At 49.2% G+C, this 5,642-nt stretch overlaps 1 non-coding gene across 1 annotated transcript; it reads right to left on the bottom strand.

Moving 5' to 3' along the window:
• Positions 1-3,430: 3,430 nt before the first annotated feature.
• On the bottom strand, positions 3,431-3,502 carry TRNAP-GGG. The gene has a single exon. It is a non-coding gene; the product is annotated as a tRNA-Pro (tRNA).
• Positions 3,503-5,642: the final 2,140 nt, after the last annotated feature.

The raw sequence follows: 5,642 nt of genomic DNA, 5'->3' as shown, positions 1-5,642 counted from the left end.
AGGAGGGGCCACTTGCTGGGATCTCCCAGTCCCCACCCCAGTTGGGAACAAAGCGAGGCTTTCTTGGACCCCTCGGAGCAAAAGAGGGAGTGGAGGGAAGGGGAGTGCTTGGTCTAGATAAGGGGTGTGATGCCAGCACCAGCCGGCACCCACAGCCTGCACCCTACACCAGCTGCAGGGGTAGCAAGAGGGGTCCACTCTGCCTAGTCTGTCCCCCAGTCCATGAACAGGCAATACTGCCAGGAAGGGATGGCTGGGAGACAGAGAGATGAGGCAGTGATTGGGAGGAACTAGCTGTGACCCAGATCGCGGTGGACCCAGGGACACGATGGGCAAGAGGGTGGTGGGTAGTGGTGCTTTCAGAGAAAGGCTCTCCTAGATGGAGATGCTCAGTGTCCCTGTCACCAGGGAGGCCCACAGCCCAGGGGACCCCAGGGGGCCCCAAGGTCTCTGCAGCCCTCCACACTCCAGGTCCCAGAGGGTGGTGGGGAAGGCGATGGCACAGACCTGACAAGGGGGACAAACACCCTTGCACAGCACCTTGTGGAGAAACATCTGCTCTGGGGAAGGATGGGGGCTCAGGGCTTAGGGTGGAGGAGGCCAGAGCCCCTACCCTTTACTTCTGCAGCCCGAGGCCCAGGGTCAGTGGGTGGGTGGGGGCAGGTTGCACCGGTGGTTTGCTTGAAGGAGAAGTTGAGGGGAGCAAATAGATTAGAAGTGAGCCTGGGAAGGCTGGACAGAGAACTCTCCAACCCAGTCCAAGCCCCTCCCAGGAAACCCCACAATCAGTCTCCATGGTCCCAGTGGAGCAGAGAGGGGAGGCAGCCACTGGCCACCAGCCTCTAATCCATGCACTCCCAGCCTTCCCTTTCCACCTGGGAGCATGCCCCCGCCCTGCCAGCCTGGGCTCCCCGCCAAACCTGAGTGATAGTGATGACCCCATTGACTGACCAGCTGAGTAAACAGCTGTGTGTTCTCACTGGAGTTGCCCGTGTTCATCTTACAGAGCTTTGCACTCAGTGGAAGAGAAGAGGGGATCATGGCAGGAGCAAGGCTCCAAGGAAACACTGGCTGAGGTTTGGTCCAGGCGTGTGAGCGTGGCCTCAGCTCAGAGCAGCCCTTTCTCTGGTCCCCGGGGGTGGATCTGGAAGCAATGCTCCAGGCAGGCCATGGAGATGCTTCGACTGTACCAGCAGCTACTCCCTTGGAGCAGCGCCCGGCCCGCATCATCTCCTGTCCCTGCATCATCTTCTGTATCTGCATTATTTCCTGTATCCACTTTGTCTCCTGTGCCTGCATTGTCTTCTGTCCCCGCATCATCTCCTCTCTCTCGAAGCAGCTTGTGGTCTCCATCCTCCACCTGCAGTGTACTGGGCACAGCTCACTGTTTTATCACTGCCTCCGCTGCCCACCACCTGGCGGTGGAGTGTCTTCCTCTGTCTTTGCTTTCAGGTTCATTCACAGTCCTCTGGCAAACCTCAATTTCTTCCCACAGATTTGAACTTGAACTTCCTGGAGAAGCTCCATGGGGAGAGACTGGGGTCTCACTTCATTGCACAAACCTGGGGTTTGACACCTGTGAGGCCACCCCTGTGGGCAGAGTTCCCTTTGGACAGACCCAGGGCTCCACTCCAGCTGCTGACTTTGCAGGGAGAGGGGTGAACATGGGGACAGGCTGAGGCTGTGCTGATTTGTGCTGGTGGAGAGGGTGCTGTTGGCAGGGGACGGGGGGTGGGGTGGGGGGGGGTGGGGGGTGGTGTTCTTCCATGCAGGCAGCTGGCTGTGCTGTGGTCCTCCGCCCTCCGGATCTGCCTACCTCCTCTGAATGCTCTAAGTAGCAGCTTAGAGGTGAGGATGCACTGCTTGCAGTTGGTGGGGACCCTATCCCCTCACACAGTGGGTGGGGAAGGAAGGCTGCTGTTGGTTAGATCGGCTGAGGGCTGAGGCTTCAGCGTGATCCAGCAGCCCTCCAGCTCAGATCTCCTATAACCCAGGGGGGATACTGGAACATTGCCACCTGTTTCTGGCCTATCAGCGAGTCCTGGATCTCCATCTCCAGGTGTAACCATGGATGCCATGAAGTCAGTCTGCCCAGAGTCCTTATAGTCAGAGAGTGGCTCCATGTAGAGCTTTAGTTCCTCATATCCATGACCCACAATGATCCATGGATCCTTCACAATTTGCTCTTATTTCTTACTGAGAATCAGAGATTTTTTAAACAGCTTTTCATCCCATAACCATCCATCCAGAAGTGAACCTAATGTATTCTGTTCTAGTACCCTTCTGGCAGCTCCTTGAAGTTCTGTCCGTCAAAAGGCAGGAATCCATCGCACTGTGGCCAGGATAACTTCCTGTGGTTCTTACCTATGAGAGTTCCAGGGCAGCATGAGGGGGACCACCCCAGAAGGTGTCCAGCTTGTTGTAAAAGGCGAATTTGTTGTTGAAGAAGTTAAAGTCTGATGTTTGTGTTCACATCCAAGAGCAGATTTTCTTCTTGTAAATGTTTGTGGACAGCACCCTCCTGGTGACCAGTCACACGGAGCACACTGCTGGCGGACTCTGCCTTCAGCCTCTCTGCTTTCCTACTGCCCTGAGCCACGGGTGCTCACACACCTCTCCTCCACTAGCATCCTCTGAGCAAGGCGGGGAGTTTCCTCAGCCTCTGTCACTTGAGAGGTTTCACTTTGTTGGGATGATCCAAGCCCTCATGGTTCCTGCTTTGTGGACTGTCTCCGGAGGCTGGAAGAGTTCTGTGCAGTCTCATCAGCAGTCTTCATGGCTGTCGCCTTCCCAGCCGGGGCGTGCTGGAGCCTAGCCTCCCTTGCCGATGGTCTCGAGGGTCTGGAGCATACCATGCGAATCCGAGTGTCTCCTCAGCAGAGACGGCTCAGAGGCCCCTCAGCACGGTGGACTTACTGCTGTGCTTGGAGTCGAGGTGTCCTAACGCCAGCTTACGTTTGGGAAGAGCTGATGAGAAGCTCGGCCCAAATTAAAGCAGTTCAAAATTCACCCCATGAACTGGTCTTTATGGCGAATGAAAACACGATGCCAGAGAAGGATAAAATGGAACAAAAAGCAAATAGAAATAAACGATTTAAAAAGAAAAACTGAGGGAAAAGAAAAAACGATAAAAGTAAAAATTGAATCTAAAGAAGTGAGAAAATAATATAGGGGGAAAAAATAAAACCCCCAAACCAAAATAAACCAAATGCCAAGGAGGAAACAAGCTGACTTTGGTCAAACTCCCTGGGGTCACTGAAAAGCAGCTTATTGAACAGAAGGACTGATAAACTGGTCCTAAGTGAAGTCGCTCAGCCGTGTCCGACTCTTTGCGACCCCATGGACTGTAGCCTACCAGGCTCCTCCCTCCATGGGATTCTCCAGGGGCAAGAGTACTGGAGTGGGTTGCCATTACCTTCTCCAGGGGATCTTCCCAACCCAGGGATCGAACCTGGGTCTCCCGCATCCCAGGCAGACGCTTTAACCTCTGAGCCACCAGGGAAGCTGGTCCTAACCAGGTGCTTATTTGAAATTCTTAGAATTCTGAAACAATAGCTCCTTATGAGGGCGTAGGAAGAAATAGACCTATCAATAGGTTTGGGGAAAGTCCACAGTGATTTTCTCATTTTTTGATCTCAGGTTGAGAGCTATTACTCTTTTTTTTTTAAGCGAGGCCCCCACATGCCTTTTGTTTATATGAGTTATGCTGTCTGTATCTTGTTAGAAATGAAAACCTGTAGGATGTTTCAGTGCCTCTTTGTTTCTAGTTTGAAAAGTTGTAATTTTGGTTTTAAAATTGGTTTTAAAAAGAGCTCATGATGCCTACACTTAAAATATTCAATTTCTTTTTCTTTAAACTCAAAATGATGGCTCTCAAAACAATGCCATAACCTAACTAGCATCATGATGGTGTTTGAAACTGTTCTGTTGTATAATATGGAGTGTATGTGTGTGTGTGCTCAGTCGAGTCCGACTCTGTGAGTAAGGTACATTATTAACATCTATTAGGGAAGATAGTTCTTAGACTTTATTTACAGTCTTGCCCAGTTCTTAGATTCCCCCCTCCTGTGAGCCAGAGAGCTCCCTGTGATGGTTTCAGCAGCTTTAAACATAGGGGTTGCATCTGTGAGTTGAGAAAGCATGTCGTCGTCTTTTTTTAAGCCCCAAATGCACAGTGTTCTGTGTCCCTCTGATGCAGCATGAAACGGGTAGGGGTGGCTGGGTGTTTTCACCGGTAGTTCAGAGGAGGGAACTGAGGCACTCCGGCATGATTTTTTTTTTAAATGTTTATTGACTCTAATACAGATACTGAAAAGTAAATTATACACATTATCAGTGGTGATGATCAATGGTGGCTGCTTACAAATTTAACTCTTCTACTTAGCCTGCATCCAGATCAAGAAACAGGTTGTCATCAGCTCCTCTCCCCTCCCACAAGCTCTTATCCAGTCACTTTCTCCAGTGGTAACCACTACTGCGTCTTCTAACAGCACAGATTAGGTTTGCTTGTTTCTGAACTTACATAACTGGAATCACATAGTGTTAGGCCCTTTGTGCCTGCTTCCTTTGCTCGCTGTTTTTATGAGATTCTTTAGTTTGTTATTCTCAATACTCTAGACTAGCCCATTGTCCATTTTGCTGTCACTGGGCATTTGGATAGTTCTTGGTTTGGGCTGTTAAGGAACAGTGCTGCTCTGAACATGCTTTTCCAGTGTCCAGTGAATATTTACATGGCTTTCTGTTGGATATATACCGGGAAATGGGATGGATTGCTTAAGAGGGCTGCATGTTTTTTAGTTTAGGTAGACACCATGTGTGCCAGTTTACATACCCACCAGCAGTGTATGAGAGCTCTGTTTCCTCTCTAATACCTAGCATTGCCTGCCTTTTATGGGAATGTGAAGGTGTAGCATTGTGGTTTTAATTTGCATTTCCCTAATGCCTAATTAAACAGAACACCTTTTCCTCTGCTGATTGGCCATAACTTTCTCTGTAAAGTGCCAGCTCAAGTCTTTTGCCAGTTTTTCTATGAAGTTGACTGCGCTATCCCTCAGTGTTTTGTGTGTATTCTTACATAATTTGGGTGTGAATTCCCTGTTGAATAGGGCTCTGTATGCATTTCCTCTCCTCCTCATCCATCTCTGAACTCTCTGATGTGACCTCCTACTATTTTACTCATTGATCACCCCTTTGCAGCAGTTGGCTTTTTATGCTTTGAACATGCCATACCCAGCACTCTCCCACCTCAGGGCTCCCATTTCTGCTTGGAATGTTCTAGAGAACCACATAAATCTCTTCCCTGTCTCCTTCAAGTCTTTTCTCCACTGTAACCTTACTGAGGTCTTCCTGGATTTGCTTTTTGGTCTTGCAATACCTCTTACACATCCTATCTGTTAGCCCTGTCCACTTAAAGAACAACCAACCAACCAAAAAACCCGCAAAAAATCGTACTTTGTACTAACAAAGTGTTCAAATACACACTGAATTAGAACAATATAAAGGTCTTTCTTTGCATATCTTAGCATCCAACATCAGTAATTAGCAACATTTTATAATTTTATTTTATCCATAAGTACTTTAGCCTGCATTGTTAATAGATAAGTACCTTTATTTTGGGAAAACATAGTTACTGTGCCCTCATC

This window comes from Bubalus bubalis, chromosome 23 (genome assembly GCF_019923935.1).
Source record: "Bubalus bubalis isolate 160015118507 breed Murrah chromosome 23, NDDB_SH_1, whole genome shotgun sequence".
Lineage (NCBI taxonomy): Eukaryota > Metazoa > Chordata > Mammalia > Artiodactyla > Bovidae > Bubalus > Bubalus bubalis.
Note: the sequence above shows the minus strand (reverse complement) of the source record. Positions and strands in the feature narration are given on the sequence as shown.